Source organism: Mustela nigripes, chromosome 12 (genome assembly GCF_022355385.1).
Source record: "Mustela nigripes isolate SB6536 chromosome 12, MUSNIG.SB6536, whole genome shotgun sequence".
In the NCBI taxonomy this organism is placed as follows: domain Eukaryota; kingdom Metazoa; phylum Chordata; class Mammalia; order Carnivora; family Mustelidae; genus Mustela; species Mustela nigripes.
This window is the reverse complement of record NC_081568.1, coordinates 129,173,267-129,190,737: the sequence shown is the minus strand read 5'-3', so window position 1 is coordinate 129,190,737 and position 17,471 is coordinate 129,173,267. Positions and strand designations below refer to the sequence as shown.

Below are 17,471 nucleotides of genomic sequence, written 5' to 3'. Positions count from 1 at the left end.
CTTAATGTTTGATACATTTTAAAAACCATTTAATTTTCTTTTATTGAGATATAATTCACATACTGTCAAATTCACCCTTTTAAAGTGTTACAACTGAGTGGTTTTTAGTATATTCACAAAGTTGTGCAGTCGTCATCACTAATTCTGGAACAGATTTGTTATCCCCAAAGAAACTTTGTGCTTGTTAGTTGTAACTCTCCATCCCCCCCTTCCTTTAGCTCCAGGCACCTGGTAATCTACTTTCTATCTCTATGGATTTGCCTGTTCTAGGCATTTCATACAAATGGAATTTACATAGTATTTGGTATTTTGTGTCTGACTTCTTTCACTTAGCATAATGTTTTCAAGGTTCTTTAATATAGTAGCATGTATCAGAGCTTCAATCTTTGTAATGGTTAAGTAATACTCCAAATCTTTTAGATTTTGATGTTAGGTATAGTATAAGTTAACAGAAAAGGTTGTCATTAGGGAGGCACTTGTAGATTCTCCATGTTGAGCAATAGTATACTTAAAAATGTAGACAAGGTGTTGTTGCATATTTACAAAGGAGACCTGCTATTTAATTGTATTCCTCAAATAAAGAGCTCTTTCTGTTGCTCCTTGGAATTAGTTTATAAAATTTGATAAATATATCTGATAAATTAAGTTTTGAAGGGTCTCTAGAAGTGTCAGCGCTTCAAATGAGATAATGCTACTATTTATTTATTTATTTGGGAGAGGATGGGGATGGGGAGGGCAGAGGGGCAGAGGCAGAGGGAGATAGAGAATCTTAAGCAGGCTCCATGCTCAGCACGGAGCTGGCTGTGGAGTTTGATCTCTCAACCCTAAGATCATGACCTGAGCCAAAATCAAGGGTCTGATACTTAACTGACTGAATGACCCAAGTGCCCTGAGATAATGCTACTTTATTATTTTTTAAAGTTTTTATTTATTTATTTATTTTGAGAGAGAGAGTGAGAGAGATTGCACAACCTGGAGAAGGGGAAGAGGTAGAAACTGACTCTGCTCTGAGCCGGAAGCAAGATGCAGGACTCTATCCCAGGACCCTGTGATGCTGACCTCAGCTGGAGGCAGATGCTTAACCTCCAGAGCCACCCAGGTGCTCAATAATGCTACTTTAAAAGAAGATTCCAGTTAGAAAAATCAAAGCACTATGAATTAAAAGTAAATGCTTTTATTATGTAGAATTATATTTGCCAATAGAATTATATTTTCTCCTGAGATTATATGGTAAAAATCCTTCATATTTCTCTTTACATTTAATACAAATTTAATAACTTCTTTTAAAATAGTATGAACTTGTAGAATGAATGAAGTCTTCTGGGTCAGAGATAGTGAATTTTTTTTTTTTTTTTTAAGATTTTATTTATGTATTCGACAGAGGGAGAGAGAGAGCAAGCATAGCAGGGGGAGAGGGAGAAGCAAGCTTCCTGCTGAGCAGGGAGCCCAGTGTGAGACTCAGTCCCAGAACCATGGGATCATGACCTAAGCTGAAGGCAGACGCTCAACTGACTGAGCTACCCAGGTGCCCTGAGATACTGAATTTTTTAAAACTGATATTCACTCAATTGTATTGTGATTTTGGGGGAGTTACTTAAGCTCTGTGAACCTCCCCTGCAGACTGGATTATTAATACTTGTGTTTTTGCAGGTATATAGATAGCTCTGAGAATTAAATGACATTAAGGTCCTTAAATTGTGTAATATAAACTTGAACCCATAGGAGGCACTAAAAAACTAGAATGACATTCTAGTTTTATGACATTTTTATGACATTCTGTCTGTATTTGTTGTCTTTTGGTCTCTACTTTATACTCAAATTGAAGGATGGTAAACCCAACTTAAAATTTTTATATTCTTTACATAATGGGAATATTTGTTGAGTGGTTATTATTTATTTCCTTGTTGAGTAAACAAAGAAACATTTTCCTTAACACATGAAAATTTTTAGTCAACAGTTTCCCAAAGGAGTTAATTGTATATGTTTTGAAGTTTCTAGTTATGTCCACATTTGTTTTTCCTTAATAATGTGGTCCATTAAAAAGATGTTATATACTTAACATGCTAAGGGAATCAGTTTTATATGTAGTATTACTCAGTAAACATTTGATTTCATTGTAAATTTGACGTAGTTTTAAATCTTAAAGTTCAGTTCAATAAAGTTCCTTCAATTTAATGTTCTAGAAAGGGAAACTTAGAATCATTTGAACTCTTTGCACTGAGCAATTGAATTATTGATAGCTGTCCTCCCATTTGAGCTTTGCTTTGTGGTTTTAGAATTCATGAAATAATGAGAAATCCTTAAATTCTTACAAAGCTGTAATTTTAAGTAGTTAAGGTTTTTTCATTCTGAGAACTATTATTATTAGTCCTTTAAAAACAAGTATTTTATATGGGGTGAGTAGAAATAATAGCAGTCTGGTTAAGGGCAAATAATATTAATATACTTTTATATATTTATACAATTATACTGCATATGTAATTATAGGCAGGAAATATCACTAAACATCACTAAATAGATTTTTTTAAGTTAACAACTAACAGAGATATTTAGAGAATGCTGTGTCTAAAAGGATGCCAACAGAATTTGATTTGTACTGATACTGACCATTAACGAAATTATTTTGCTAATTCTCTTATTATATTGTATCTTCTCAAGAGTTTTAGAGGTTCATTGTATAGTCTAAATATAATCGTAGCATGGTGTTTCTTTGAAAGTGTAAACTTTGCTGACTTTAAAATATCAAATTCTCTGCTTTTATATATTGGCAGTACTTAAGTATATGTAGTCTTCATATTCTATCTTGGCCTTTAGATGGCAGCATTGTCTTTGTATATTTCAGGGACATAGCTTTTGTGTCCTTGATATTAACTATAAAGATATAATGCTTGTACATAATTTCTACAGGTATTATAGTTTATTTTAAAATTTTGTCCTTTAGGTGGTTTTGGTGTGACTATTTCTTTAAAAAATTTGAAATATTAGTTGCATCTGTAACGTTACAATATAAACTTGCTATTTTACACAAAACAGAAAGCTATTTGAACATTCTCTATGGCACTGATTTAAGTAAGGTAAACTTTAGGGGAAGGATTCCTGTGTTTGTCAGAGGGAGAAGTTTTACTCAGGTGGAAAGTGAGGAAATGACTTTACATTTTAAGGTAAAGTATTGAGAGCATGTACATGTAAAATCTTCCTCAACAGAGAATGAATTTATGTTTTATTCATTTTTGAGTGAGACAAGTACCATGATCCTCTATGATGTATTTTGTATTTGCTATGAATCTGTTGTATAGACTTTAGAAATAGATTTGAAGAATGCAACTATGTTGAGCTACTTGTATATTGTATACAGTTATTTTCCTCCTTCTGGTGATGGCTTTTATATCACATCTCTGTAGTACTGGCTACAAAGTTATTTTTAAGTTATATTTAGTTTGTATGTACAGTTATTGATTACCTAGACACCTTTTTAAGTACATTCTCCTTGCTTCTTTACTCTTCTTGCTCCAGATTCTGCTCCTTTACTAAAATTTGGACAGAGAAGTTCTTTGGCTATCTTCTTATTCAATTGTGATGGGGTCAGATGGATTGGATTATCTGCCAATTATTATACAACCTGACATTTGAAAGTACTAGGATTTTATAATTTATTTCAAAAATAGCTTCTATGAGGGTCATTATATTTTGTTTAGATCTGTATGTGTTGTGTTTATTTAGTCTCTCTCTTTTTTTTATACCTTCTACTCTATAGAATTGAGTTGTGAACTACTAGGACAGGTTCCTGAATAACCAAGAAAGTAGTAATGTATTGTGTGTATGCTAGTAAACATAATGTAGAATGAATAGATTTTAGAAAATTTTAGGGAAGTAATAAATGTTTCCTGGTTAAAACTTGATGTCCTGAAAGTTGATTATGAACTTTTATTTTTCAGTCTCTCCATGAATTTTTGCTTTATTAATTTTATAATTATATGACATCTCATAGAGTTCTTTGGTGGTTGCCATGGCATTTTTTTATGATGTTTTTTGTTTCTCTATTTATTTATTTTTGGAGGTTTGCATGTATGAATTCACATCTTCAGGCCTTCTTAGAGGCTGTAGGCATTTTGAGGGGTGATTGAGGCAAGTGTCCTATTTAAGTTGAACTAAATTCAGTTCATACCTTGATCCTAATGTTTCTCTCTCTCTCTCTTTTTTTTTAAAGATTTTATTTATTTGACAGACAGAGATCACAAGTAGGCAGAGAGGCAGGCAGAGAAAGAGAGGGAAGCAGATTCCTTGCTGAGCAGAGAGCCTGATGTGGGGCTCGATCCCAAGACCCTGGGATCATGACCTGAACACACTCAGCCACCCAGGAGCCCCAATCCTAATGTTTCTTACTCATGTGACTTGGGTTAAGTTCTTAATTTTTGTGCTTTCATTTCCTTGTTTGCAGAAAGGGCATAATGCTACCTCAGGGGCGCCTGGGTGGCTCAGTGGGTTAAGCCGCTGCCTTCGGCTCAGGTCATGATCTCAGGGTCCTGGGATCGAGTCCCGCATCGGGCTCTCTGCTCAGCAGGGAGCCTGCTTCCTCCTCTCTCTCTCTCTGCCTGCCTTTCTGCCTACTTGTGATCTCTCTCTGTCAAATAAATAAATAAAATCTTTAAAAAAAAAAAAAAAAAAAAAAAATAAAAAAAAAAAAAAAAAAAAAAAAAAAAAAAAAAAATAATGCTACCTCAAACATGTTCTTATGAGCATCAAGACTAAATGAGAATTAGAAGCAAAGTACCAAGTGTGTTTTACGGTCCCCAAAATAAGAAGTCTTCAATAAAGGTTACTTCACTTCCTCTTCCTTCCAGAGTTTACTTTCTGGAGTCTACCAATTTGAATTGGGCTGTTACTGCCCAGTATTACCTACAGTGATCTGATTTCATCCTTAAGCGTTTCACAGTTTCATTCCTCTTTGCTGCTTGATGTGATTTGAGGTTGTTCCTGCAGCTAAGTAAATGCCCTGGTAGTCATGTTATCATCAACTGGAGTGTGTAAAGTAAACATTTGCATCAGAGTTTAAATAGCAGTAGCTAATTCAGCATTATATTAAGGCTTGTGTTTCCTGACTCTATTGCTTTTCAACTTAGAGTTACTATATTAAGGGATTTAGTCCCCCTCTTTCCATCAATTCCCCCACTGCATTTTTTTTTTTTTATCTTATTTCTCAAACACTGCTTGTGTGGTGAATTTACCTAATCCCAGACTTAAATAATTTACATTTGTGAGGGATTCCCTTTTCTAAATATTCATTTTAACTTCCAAATCTCCTAGGGTAGATATTTGCCTTCATTGTCATTTACCCTCTTTTTCTTCTTCTTCTTTTCTCTTTTTTAGAGTGGGAGAAAAGTGGGGGAGGGGCAAAGAGAGAGGGAAGAGAGAGAATCTTAAGCAGCCTCTATGCTCTCCTCCTGGAGCTTGATGCTGGGCTTGATCTCATACGCTTGAGATCATAAGCTGAGCTGAAATTAAGAGTTGGAAGCTTAACTGATTGAGCCATCTAGGCACTGCCCTTTTCTCTCTAAATGGAGTAGGCATTTACTCACTTACATCCAGAGTGGTAATTTCCAGCAAACCCTGGTGCATGAATGTTGCACTCTAAAGAAGGCGACCTAAAGATACTGAACTTTATCCTATTATTGAATGCTACATTTCAGAATTTTGCTGTCATTTGTTGTTATTTAAAAATATTTAGTAATTACTTTTTATTGAGTATGATGTGCCAGGCAGTATGCAGTTTTACATAATTAATCCTCAAAACCATTATATGAGGCAGTCTATTTTTATTCTATTTCACAGATGAGGAAATTGAGACCTAAAGAGGTTAAGTAACAGTAAATAAGTGTCAAAGTCAGCATTGTAACCCAGATCTGTTAGATACCCAAACTTATGTCCTCAAGCCTTTTCATGGAAATCAGATGGAGTTAATCTATTTGCCTTTTAACCATGCAGTAATTTCCAAAAGACCCTATCTGCCTTTAAAATACTTACTGACAGGTGCTGTGAGATGTCAAAGGAAGAAGTTAATTATTAGCTTAAACAGAAAAGAGACATATCTTTTTGCTAGGATGATAACTGATTTCAGGGGAAGTACCAATGGAGACTTACTGAAACTCTTCCTGGAAAATTCCTAAATTATCAAAGGAAAACAGTTTTATAGGTGGTGGGTTTTTTTTTTTTTTTTTTTTTTAAGATTTTATTTATTTATTTGACAGAGAGAGATCACAAGTAGGCAGAGAGGGAGGGGGAAGCAGGCTCCCGGCTGAGAGAGGAATCCTGATATGACCCAAGCCAAAGGCAGAGGCTTAACCACTGAGCCACCCAGGTGCCCCCATAGATGGCGCTGAATATTCATCTTAATCCTATATGAATATGAACATAATTAACTTTAATAGTAGAATTAAATTCTTTATGCAAAATATTTTACTTTGTAAAAGCATAGTATTTTATACTTTTTGTGAAATTTGTATTCAGAAGCTAAATACCATTTCATTTTTGTCCAGATTTAAAAGAAATGTGAATGAATCAATGAACTGGTAACTTTCTACTCTGTTTCTTAATATTGTCTCAGATGTTCATTCAGTTCATTTAATATTTGAATACCTAGCATGGGCCAGGCTCTATGAGAAGTGTTGAGAAATTAAGTTATACTGCTAAAGGGAGGAGATCCCTGTCTAGTTATAAAAATGCTATGGAAATGCCAATTACAAAAGTAGTTACTTCTATAAGAGATAAGAGAAGAATCAGGAAATCCTGTAAATAGTTGCTGACATTTGAACTGGGTCTTGAAACATATATAGTGTTGTGATGAATATGGTGCAGGTGAACATTTTTTTGGGGTGCTTGCAATTGTGGGAAACAGTACTAACAAAGACAAGGCATTGCGAAAATATATGTAATGTTTAATATGTTGTAGGTGTTAAAATAAAATTTTATAGGCAGGGCAGTTGGGGAAGTAAATTAAATAGAAGTGGAAGGAAGTAAAGGAAGGTTGGGATCAGGATAAGACTTTTGAATTTCATGCTGAGGAATTTGTGTGTCTCTAGGTAATAAATAAATAGCATGGGAAATAAATAAATAGCATGGGATTTCAGCAAATGTGAAATGTGATCAAATTTTGGAGTCTTATGTATATATTTTTAATTTTGAAAAAATAAGAAAAACAATACAAAAAGTGACAACATCTATATGCCCATCGTCTACACATTGATACTTGTTTAACATATTGTTAACTTTGCTTCTTTTTGAATTAATAAAGCAAATAAATTTTAAGTCTCTATTGTCTTGCTCCCCATATCATTTCCACTATCTCCTAGAAACAACTACTATGATGACCTAAAATTTAATTTAAAAATTAAAAAGAAAACTTTAACATACATAATAGACACCATGGACAATATAGTATTGTTTAGTTTGTATAACTATATATATAGTTTGTAAACTATAGTTTTTGTAAAATATATACAAATTACAGTTTGTAAACTATATATATAGTTTTTATTTGATGTTATATTGTTTTTAAAAAATTTTTTTAATTAAAAAAATTTTTTTAAAGATTTTATTTATTTATTTGACAGAGAGAGATCACAAGTAGGCAGAGAGGCAGGCAGAGATAGAGAGAGGAGGAAGCAGACTCCCCGCCGAGCAGAGAGCCCGATGCGGGACTCGATCCCAGGACCCTGAGATCATGATCTGAGCCGAAGGCAGCGGCTTAACCCACTGAGCCACCCAGGCGCCCCTGATGTTATATTGTTAAATATCTGTTTTTACAAATTATTTATCAGCCTACAGTTTGCATTTTTACTTTTTAAAAAAATATTTATTTATTTGACAGAGAGAGAGTGAGAGCACAAGCAGGGGGAGTAGCAGGCATAGGGATAGGGAGGGATAGGGAAAGGCAGACTCCCAACTGAATAGAGAGCCCAACACAGGGCTCAATCCCAGGATCCTGGGATCATGACCCGAGCTGAAGGCAGACACTTAACAGACTAAGCCACCCAGGCGCCCTTAAATTGTTTTTGACATCTAGCCATAATGAATATGTAATTCATTCTTTGTAACTGTTAGTGTTCTGTCCATTCCTTACTTACTGGAGGACACTTGTATTGCTTCCAGTGTTTTACCATTATAGACAGTGTTGCTGTAAAATCCTTGTGTAAGTCTCCACACTTTTCTGTTAAGAATTTCTGTAGGATCTACATCTAGAAATATAATTAAGATATGTATATTTTCACATTTTTCACATTTTAAGGTATGTATATTTCACATTTTTCTTACATCATACCAAATTGCTCTTCACGAGTAATTGAAATCAGGTTGTCAGGTTTGACAATCCTGATAGATTGTCAACTTTTTTTTTTTAAGATTTTATTTATTTATTTGACAGACAGAGATCACAAGTGGGCAGAGAGGCAGGCAGAGAGAGAGGAGGAAGCAGGTTCCCTGCTGTGCAGAGAGCCCGATGGGAGGCTTGATCCCAGGACCCTGAGATCATGACCTGAGACGAAGGCATCGGCTTTAACCCACTGAGCCACCCAGGCGCCCCCAATTGTCAACTTTTTTGAGGGCAGGGAGTATCTAGTTATTCTTTTATCCATCCCCCATCATTGTGCACATAATAAACATTCAATAAATGTTGGTTTAGTGACAAAGGGATTATTACTGAATTGAACATACTTTTAAAATGTATTTTTTCAAGTGTTTTTGGAATATGATTTAAAAAGAAGATGGATTTAAGTATGTAAAAGCTTGAAAAATCGCTTAAAGATTCAGAGTCAATAGTTTTTTGACTTCTCACATAAGTAAATTTCTTTGTGCTGGATATTATATTAGTGATACCATTCTTTATTTATCAAATGTATCTAGCCAAAGTCACTAATGAAGAAGTATATTCTAGAATGGTTTAACAATATGCAGTTCTGAACAACTAGATTATAATTTATATTCTTATCAGAATTACATGGGCTTATATATTCTTACTGTTAACAAAATTAGTTTTGTTTTGTTGAATGGTATTCGGAAGACCCACTTTAATTAAAAGCAGAAGTTATTTGGCAGAAAAATAATTTGAAAAACAAAGTTAAAATATTATTGGCAGATTTTTCAATCTGAAGAATAAATATGTTTTTACTCATTGTATATTTTTTGCTAAAGCTTACCCTATCTCTTTTTAATCTATTCTTCCCTTTCTTCTAGGGTATTCTTTTTTAATGTTTTTTAAAATTACTTTTTCTCTTTTTAAAAGAAATTATAAAAATTTTATTGAGATTTTTATTTTAATTCCACTGTAGTTGACATACAATGTTATATTAGTTTCAGATGTACAATAGAGTGACTCAACTATTCTATACATTACTGTCATCATTTAAGTCTATGCCTCTGGGTATCTATATTAGGTATTTTGGTAAGAACATAAATGAATTGTATTCCATCATTTGAAAGGCAGAGAAAACTTTGTGTGCGTGTGAATGTTTGTGTGTGTGTTTTGTGTCTGGTGTGTGTACCTTTTCCTCTCCTGTGTACCAGTGTGGCATGGAGGGCTGGCAGTGAGTTGAATAATATCCAAAGAATTTTTATTCAAAATGCAGTAGTTTTTTACCTAGCATATTTACTTGCCTAATTGTATTAGTTTAATAAAATTAAAATTGGTTCACGAACTCAGGACTTATCAAGTGATGATATGAGATGCTCAAATGCAAATAGCATCTCTGGAGGAAGCTAACCTATTATTACAAGTTCCAATACAGATAGTCCAGTTTTGACAATGCAGAATTTATTATGGCTAAAAATAGGAGACTCCAAATGGTATTTACTTGGTCTTTTAAAAAATTTTTTTTTCTGGATGGAATTCTAGATTACTAAAAATTATCCAACTTGTTTTGGGTTTAAAATTTAGAGTTGGTAGTTATTTTAGTGTTGGGATTCTTTTGCTGGTGTTATTTTCCACTTACATATTCTTTACTTTAGAGATTTTTTTTAAGAAGATGTAATTTTTGTTTACTTTCTTTTAGCACCACATGTTTAAAAAAATCAAAGATTTGGAGCAAGTCAAATTATCTTGGATACAAGTGTGAAAGTGCTGTCTAGGGTTTGTACTCAAGTGTTGGTTACAGGAGATTGTGGATTGAGAGAAAAAGCCTACTCATTAGACTTAACAAATAGAAATTTTCTAGCATTGGATGGCATTAGGATTCTGGGAGTGCATTAGGCCTGTCAGTTATGAGTACATGTTCTTCAGCTACCTTTCTAGACTGTCAGTCAACAAGTAAGATACATTGTTTGGATCTAGTTGGCTCGTGTTTAGCTTTCCACAGTAATGAGGTGCTAGGGTTTTAGGATATCTAAGACTTAATCCCATTTATTATTTTAGTGGTTAAGCTTAAGGGGAGAAGTGGATTTTGGGGTGTTTTTTTGTATGTTTGTTTGTATTTTTAGATTTGCCTTTCTGTAAACTACAGTTGAATTTGGCTACCAGGTGATAGGATGCTTCTTTTCTAGAATTTTTTTTTACAGTTACTATTAAAAAGATAAGTTGCTGTGAAAGTGCTATGCCTCTTGGGTTTTCACCAGTGATCCTTTCTCCAGGTAAAAAGTCTACAGATTGTGCTCCTGTCTAGGTAACTTGTGTGGTGAGTCCTGTTCGTATTCCTGCTACCAGACTTTGCCTATTCATATTATACCTAGGTTATCTTCCTTTGCTGTATTCTTGAAGTTCTTGTTAAAAGTCTAAACATGAAGTTGCCTATTGGTCAGTTGAAGGCTGAATCGTCCTGAGAGTGTTGGGGTAAATTCTTTTCCTTGGACTATACCTTCTGGTTTTTAGTAGTTGAAGTTTGTACTCTTTTGATATGTACTTAGTTTTTAAACTCTCTTATTGCATCTTACTTGTGTAGCCACATCAAATTTAGATCACAGAAATGATCAATATAGTATTTTTCTTTAGTAGCTACTGTACTTCACTATTTTGGGTTTCTAAAATATAGAAGTGGATTACTTTAGGAGTGTACTTGGGGGTAGAAAATTTAGAGTGTCTATTACCAGGTTTTCAAGGACTGTTTTTGATTTAAGCATAAAATCTAGAATATTTGTCATTTACTTTAATATGATATATTGAGAATGTGTAATTCAAAGAAAAATACTTATAAATCAGAGTCCTTCTAGTTGAGCTATATTTGGGTGATTATTATCTTTTATTTTTCTCCTTTTGACTGTATCTTTGAGAAAATAAAGAGGAAAATTATTGCTTAAATGCCTATCTGAATGCCTATAGATTATAAAATTATTTGCATGATATATGTTAGCTTTTCATTTTGACTCATCTGAGAACATGGTAGAATTAGGTTAAGTTTTGATTTGTAGATTTTCTTACTAGTGAGTCAAATGAATTTCCATGTCTTTTTGCTAGGTTAATGTTAACTTTAAATATTTGAATATTATTTTGAGTAGCTTGATATTTCATATGTTTTAAGGTATTGCAGGACATAATTTTGTACACATGTATATACCCTTCTACTGTTGACATATTGGTAAGTATTTTTCTCATTATATATAATTGTAGGAAGTTCTATTATGTGATCTTGTATACATTCCATAAATTACATTTGTTTTAAGCCTATGAGTGAAGAACTTAATGCAAAACAGTGCAAAAGATAAAGATATATATTCCACTGAATTCAGTCATGTCCTAAGACATTTCTAAAGGTTGACCTTTTTATTTTTCACATCCACAATCCAGGAATGCTCTTGATAAAATACTATTTTCATCATTTCAGAAATCTGTAATGGCTAACTTCAAAGATTGCTCCAGTTACTAGTCTCTCTTCTCATTACATTATCAACTTGTCCATTTACTCTTCATTTTTCTTATCATCTTGCTTTCTTCTGATAAGTGTTTGATATGTTCAAACTCAGCTAAATATTATTTTTGTCAAACTTTCTTTAAGAATTCCACCACATTTATTACCTTCCCATATCCTATCAGCTCTTCGTATATTTTATAATATCTTATTAATCCATTGATACCTTGTTGTAGGTTTCAAGGCTTTAGTTTAATCGTATAATCTTGTAAATGGAGTGATAATGTCTTTTTTTCAACATGTGGTTAGTATCTGACTCTGTCAGTGTTTTACTTAAATGGCTTTTAGGAGTTCTTAAAATTAAAGGTTTCTACATAAAAATCGTAAAGTTTTTGAAAAGGACTGTTAATGAAAATGAACCATTAGTTCTGGAAAAATTACTTTTGTGACAAGGAAGAAAGCTGTTAAAAATTAGCATTTTTAATGAGACAATTTTAATAACTTTTTTAAAAAAGATTTTTATTTATTTGACAGAGAATGCGAGACTGCAACCACTCAAGCAGTGGGAGAGGCAGAGGGAGAGGGAGAAGCAGGCTCCCCACTGAGTAGGGAGCCCAATTGGTAATCCAACCTAGGACCTGAGCTGAAGGCAGATGCTTAACCGAATGAGCCACCCAGGCATCCCCATATGCCAGAAACTTTAAAGATGACTGTTTATATTTTGGCATATACATATAATGTAGCTTTCAGTACATAAGATTCAGTTTTTATTAACAAATGAATTGGTGAAATATGCTTTATTCTGTAGCAGTGTCAAGTGATTCTTCATTAGTGTTCATACCAGAAGAATGTCAGTGATAGCTTGAGAAAGTAAAAATCCCAAAGAAGTCTGAACTCTTCAAGAATTAAGTAGTTTTCAGGAAATGATTTTGTAAAAGTGAACATTGAAATTTGTGTCTTTAAAAATTTTTTATTGTTAATTTCATTTCTTGGTTTACATACTATTGAGGATATTTGACTTTAGTGCTTCCATCAGTGTGTTTTTTTTTTTTTCCTGCTTTCTGACAGCTCTAACAAAAATCTCTCCAAGACTGCTAAGAATTGTGGTTTTTTTTTCCTTTTGTAAAACTTTAATCACTTGAGTCTTGAAAAGATGGAAGTTATCAAGTTGCTTCTGTGGATGAGTTTGTTTAGAAGAGCTTGCTTTTATTGTTGCCATTAGAAAGAGGTAGATGAAATATAATTTTTGATAAATATCTTGGTTGCTTGGTACCAACAAAATGCGCCACAAATCTGGTGTTAAATTTACTTAGAATACTGATGTTGCATGCTTAGAGAGTAATACATTATACAGAAATGACTCTGACAAGTATTTTTTCAAAAATATTTTATGTAAAAGTCAGTCCATAATTTCATAAATTGATTCTGTTTATATTATTATCTTTTTGTTCTTTAAAATGTTCTGATGATTTTGTAGAGTCAAAAATTGGAAAGAATAACCAAAAGAAGCATAAATAGACATCTTACTAGAATAATGCAGTTTATATGTTCCTTTTCTTAGAAATTGAAGTGGCATTTGGAAGACTTAAGGAAAAAAATTAGGCAAGTATTTGCTCAGACAACTGTATTTTAATCTTGGGTTAAGATGTATTTTTTTTCAGTTTAGAAATCATATCTTTTTCTGGTACATGTTGATGGTTTTAGGCTGTATAGTTAGTCCAAGCATATAGGAATCATCTCTTTTTAATATATAAAAGTGTATTTAAACCAGTCACATTTTCTAATTTTCTTTACATTTTGATATTTTTTGATTACAGACTCAGAGTCAAGAATTTTTTTGGTTGCTTTTTAGAAGAATATAATTGGGCAGACTGCTGATCAGTATAAGAATAGGAGATAATTCATGTATAATCTTTTCTAGTGGTAAATCATTTTCATTCACTCTAGTGTATGCATTTGCCTAGTGTCACAGGTTAATTCTTTAAATGTTTGTGCCTTTCCCTTTTCTATTAAAACATACCTTTCTTCAGCTGTTGTAGAAACTGATTTCTTTCAGCTATTATAATCAGCTTGTAATCACCTTAATGCTTACCTCCCATATTTGCGATTTTGTATTTGCACATATCTAAGATTATTTATTTTTATGCATTATAATATTAAAGGTGCACTAGATTTGCTTGCATATGTTATTGATCATGCACTTCCTTCTTCTGACCTTTTAAAAAGTTAAGAAAATTCCTGTTTCTTAAAAAAAAAGCTGATGACTTAACCTTGAAAATGATCTTAAAGGCCTCCAAACCTGCATCCTATAAATCCCTTTATTGCATGCCTAATAATAAGCTACCCATCCTTGTGGATGTGTATGGAGAGGATTATTTATTGATGAATACATGCAGTATTTTAATGATAGTTGAAAAATTACTAATAAAATGGTGCCAAAATGATATTTGACCAGATTTTTCTTCTTTCTAGCATTTAGATTATTAATGCCTTAAAAAAAAAAAAGATTACATAAACTCAGTACATTATTTAGACATGAGTAGGGAAACTTTCTTACACCAAATTAGTATGAGAATTTAACAATTGAAATGATTGCCTTTTGTGAGTGTGTGCATTGTTTTAGGAGATCTTTCCATTTTTTGGTGGTGCATCCCAATACCCACTAACTAGTGCTCCTGGTAAAACTGTTTTGGTTTCATTTACTATTAACATGCTCATTGACAGCTGGCCTTTACTAATCTCATACCATGGATTTGAAACTTTTTCCTTAGAGCTTTATAGTTGAATTACAATACATTGTGTCCTTTGTTTTCTCCTGGAAAAGGATTTAAACAAACTTTCTATTGCACTTGTTGAATATGTATTTCATAGTAACCACCATGAAGTTTGCAGCATTTAAGAAGATGAAGAAGCAAAGATAAAAGATACACATTCAAGAATACTTGGTTTCACAGTTTCTGCATAATCCTTTCTGCTGTCATTGGTACCCTAACCCTGTACCTACCAGAACAAAAGAAACTGAATTGGAAATTGTGGGAGCTGGGGAACATGCAGTTGGCAGCCCATCGCATGGCCCATAGGCGTTGTCAGGTCTCAGTTTGATGCCCTTTATTCTTTCTGACAGATGTGAGGTAGGGTCTATGAGGGGGAAGTCATTACTAGAGAGAGGGCAGTGTCAGATCAAAAGTAACCAGTGATCAAACAAGGTAAAGGGCTGTGGAAAATAGGCTCTCTTTCTGGCCTCAACACCTGCCTGATCACTGAAGGGAATAGTCCTTATGTGTCAGGGAAAGTTGATTTTCTTTGATGTACAGTGAATTAGAAGTCAGAATGGAAGCTTAACTGGAGTACAGAAGATTTTTACTTCCTAGTTTTTGGGCAATTTGGATGTTTAAATTTTTTACTTTAATTATGTAGAAGTTAGAGAAGTCATTCTCTGTTGAATAAAATATTAAAGTTTTCCCATACTAACTTTGTTAACACTATGTATTTAGAGATAATACTAATGAACAAGTTTTAGTGCAGTATGGAACAGGCTTTATAAGTCACCAAACTCTTCTTTCAAGCATCTAATTATAACTTTAATCAGAACATTTATAAACTTATTATAATGACTATAAAGTGGAGAGTGCTCATCTTGGCACATAGTAGGTCCCTGCATGATAAAATTTTGGAAGTTACCTTGCTAAGTAATTTCAGTAAGTTTGAATTAACTTTTTCTCTCCAAGTGCTTATTGTTATATTTTCTCTTAAGGTAGTCCTTTCTAATCAAGTCAGTTGAAAGAAAGTTTAAAGAGACTCTCATTGGGGTTTTGTATGTATGGTTCTTTTTCCATGCCCTTTCATCTTTAGACAGCATATGACTAATGTCTAGAAGAAGGATGCTATTTTATCTTTCATTAGCTTGCTATGTTGATAAATTGACAATTGAGACATATTTCTAAAAATTTCAATTATGGTGTTTTCCTTTATATTATTAGCAAAGATTTGATCTCTACTAGTTTTCATAGACTCAACTTTCAGTATTTTAAATAGTGCTGAATTTCATTCATTTCATAAGTAGTTAACAGTCATTTTGTCCTCAAATTCTAGAAATAAGATTTTCTTAGAATTACTGATTTTTGAATAAGAAGAATAGTCTTAGTGCCTCAGTCTTTTAAAAGTGATTTTTAATCTAATAATTTGTCTGACTCTATATCTTTTCATGAACTCTTATAATTGTTTTTGATACTCTTAGGTAACCTAAATCATCTTCCTTTATACATTTAGAACTCTAAAAGAATATAAAATATATATTATGTTGTATTACCTTCATATTAAATTAATATTTGGCTTCTAGACTACTGTTGGCTGTAAGTATATTTTATGCTTGAGAAATTTTAGAACAATATGTTTGAGCATACTTTTAACTACTGATATTTCTGATTTGGCCTTTAAACAAACTTTGCTTATAAATTATCATGAATATATTTGTATTTTTAAGGGCTTTGACTTAGGAGTTCTTATGTTGACATTGTGTAAGATATATTTTTTTATTTGATTTATCTTATTCGGAATAAAATGTCTAATAAATTAGGCTTCTGTATCTAGTTCTGAAGCTTTTTGAAATTTAAGAAATTTATTACAGCTGTATCACATTTAAATACAAGTGGACTCATTTTTTTCTTTTTCTAAAATTATGGACGTTTTAGGTGTATAGCAATATAACATTTTTAATATTTTTGCCCTAAACAGCATCTGAAGGACTGCAAATTGATGCCAATATGATAATATTACTCTGATTTAGGGAGGACAATAATTTTGATTTGGGACTTGGTTTTTCAGAACACTTCTCCAGTCTCCCCTTTAATCTGAGTATTTGCAAAAAGAATTTGAGTGTGCTGATATTTTAATATTATTAGGAAGAAACATTTGTGAAAGGTAAATTTCTTTAAGGAAATGTTAGTTTTTTCAAAATGGACCTTAGCAACATAAAATTTTGCTAGTCATAATCTTTGGTTTATGGCATACTGTCATAATTGGTCCATGAGTGATCTTATTTTCTTACAAAAGTTAATTTATCTAAAAACTATTTAACATTTATTCAAGAGCCCCCTGTCTTAAAGTAAGAACTAGTAGATTGCCAGTAACTTTCATCTACCCATGTATTCCTTCCCTTTCTCATCTCTGACTCCCCTTTACAGGTAACTACAAGTAATCACTATCTTGAATTTTATGATTATTGTTTTCCCCATTTTTTTTACATATGTATATGTGCCTAAACAATAGATAGTTCAGTTTTTATTCATTTTTAATCAGGTAAATTTCTGAAGCGGTCATTGATGAACTGGTAAAAACAGTGCTTTCTCAAATATATTAATGTATTATTTAAGTGTAATTTAATTTTGTCAATATAAGGAAATATGTTTCTGAACTTAAACTTGTTTTTTTTACATCCAATTTGTGATATAGTCTCTGCTGTGTTTTCATGTTATTTTAGATCTATTTTAGATCTTTTAGATATTTTAGATCTTTAGAACTTAGATTGAATGTACAATATCTATATGTTGATCCTTTACAGTTTGCATCTTTCATTTATAAATTATAAATAAAGGGAGGCAAGTCTTTTCTTAGTTTTGGTTTATTGCAATTGTAGAAATTTCTGTG

At 32.6% G+C, this 17,471-nt stretch overlaps 1 protein-coding gene across 3 annotated transcripts in view; it reads left to right on the top strand.

The window, feature by feature from the left end:
* Positions 1-17,471, top strand: part of FBXL17 (F-box and leucine rich repeat protein 17) — a 504,101-nt gene that overhangs the window by 48,033 nt on the left and 438,597 nt on the right. The window lies entirely within an intron of this gene.